This window comes from Macrobrachium rosenbergii, chromosome 10 (assembly GCF_040412425.1).
Source record: "Macrobrachium rosenbergii isolate ZJJX-2024 chromosome 10, ASM4041242v1, whole genome shotgun sequence".
Classification (NCBI taxonomy): domain Eukaryota; kingdom Metazoa; phylum Arthropoda; class Malacostraca; order Decapoda; family Palaemonidae; genus Macrobrachium; species Macrobrachium rosenbergii.
This window is the reverse complement of record NC_089750.1, coordinates 47651254-47653753: the sequence shown is the minus strand read 5'-3', so window position 1 is coordinate 47653753 and position 2500 is coordinate 47651254.

Below are 2500 nucleotides of genomic sequence, written 5' to 3'. Positions count from 1 at the left end.
GTAGCAAACTTGCTAATCCTGAATTGTCCAACATCAGGCAACACGCCAATAAATGCAAACATAGCATACAATACAAAGATTTTGAAATATTGGGAGGGGCACCGAATGGCAAACTATTGACAATCGATGAGTCCTTGTTTATTAAACAACTTGTTCCCCAACTGATCACGAAGTCTTTATCGACAACTCTTTACCTTACGTGAGCTGTTGCCTTTTGTCATTTCTGTTTTGTTCCTTTGACTTTCGTCCTTCCTTCCTCTCTTGATGGTTGGTCCTGCTACAACTAATTCTTTAATTTTGCTATATATAATATATTATGTCTTGTATTTGTATTTTAGCGCTTTTAATGTTAATTTTATTGTTTTTTGTCTTTCTAGCCTGAAAATGAAACCTTTGTGTTTTGAAACGTTGCAATAAATGTATGTTATGGACCAGTAACTGCCACATCTAAGAACGTTATACAAACACAAACACACACACACACACACACACACACACACACACATATATATATATATATATATATATATATATATATATATATATATATATATATATATATATAAAACCTCTGTATCTAATCCAGAGACCTTTGCTTGAGTGTCAATTGGGCGGTCCTGTATGAATCTTTAAAGAGTTAGGTAACATAACAGACATAGCTGGTTTAGAGGAATTAGTATGTATATATATATATATATATATATATATATATATATATATATATATATATATATATATATATATATATATATATATATATATATATATATATATATATATATATATATAGGCTTCTGTTCTTTTCTAATGCCTTCCTTTCTTCCTCTAATTTTGTGATTTGTGCCGTATGATATTTTCCATAGATCATAAAGGTTTACTGTTAATCCTCGTTGTTAGCAGTGGTTTAGTTGTTGAATTTCTCAGTTTTTTATAGCTACAATTTTCGTTCATGCTGTTTTTATATCCCTCACTGTTTAAAAGCTGTCGGATCCAATCTAGTTCCCTGATGGCAGGGCACAGTATTTCGTGAAGGATGACCAAAAGTTTCAAAGGGCCGCTACATTTTCTTTGGTATCTTCATGTATATTGAATTGGGAACTTGTTTTTATCTTGTGCAAATAATTCGTAGATTAGGAGTCTTCTAACTGCACTCCTCTCCATGTGCAACCTGGGACTTAGTTTTTAAGGAACTCCTATGGAAAATTCTCTCTGATTATAAGAAGTAGATAGGAATATTATAAATTATCGTCTAGTCGAGTAGACAAAGCGAAAAAATGATGTTCTGTAATCATGTCTAAAAGCTAAGTAAAACAAGGTTATAAAGGTGACATTTTGTGAATATTTATCAAACGTTAACTAGTACAATACAAATGCTTGCTGATTTAAGCATTCATTCGCAGATTTCTGTATGTAATTAGACTGGTAATACTCATGGAATTATTACTATTATTCATAAACCTGATACATTACCGTAAATATGTTGGAAACTACTTGGTTTACTTCGTTACCTCCAGCGCGTCGATTTAAAAGTACCTTGTACATATCTGAGTAAACTTATTATCCGTATATAGTCTTAATTCTTTATTTTCGTTTGAAAGGAAGTAATAATACTGCGTCTGAGCTACCTACAGCCTAACACTTTAACACACACACACACACACACACACACACACACACACACACATATATATATATATATATATATATATATATATATATATATATATATATATATATATATATATATATGACATTTTTTTATCACACCGTGATTTATATACGATCATGAAGCTACAAATATCGCTTAATATCAGATCCGCTACCTCGGAATATCCCCGATGAAATTATCACCGAAGGGGAATTTATAAGTGATAAATGGACAGGCACTGCCAGTCTCGATCCCACGACACACAGACGCGCATCAGGGAATCAGTCGACGCTAACCACTGAGCTATCAAGAGGTATAAGTTAACGCCGAGTCTGGTGTACTATATTTACCCATCGAGGCGGGAAATTGTACTTAGCCTCGGCATTAACCCACTTCGACCATGATAGTTCATTGGTACGTTTGGAACACGCAGCTCTTTTATGACATTTTTATCACACGTGATTTATACGATCATGAAGCTACAAATATCGGCAATATCAAATCCGCTACCTCAGGAATATCCCCGATGGTTGATATTAAGCGATATTTGTAGCTTCAGTGATCGTATATAAATCACGCGTGTGATAAAAAATGTCATAAAAAGAGCTGCGTGTTCCAACGTACCAATGAACTATCATGGTCGAGGTGGGTTAATGCCGAGGCTAAGTACAATTTCCCACTCGACGGGTAAATATAGTACACCAGACTCGGCGTTAACTTATACCTCTTGGATAGCTCAGTGGTTAGCGTCGACTGATTCGCTGGATGCGCGTCTGCGTGTCGTGGGAACGAGACTCGGCAGTGCCCGTCCATTTATCACTTATAAATTCCCCTTCGGTGATAATTCCCCAT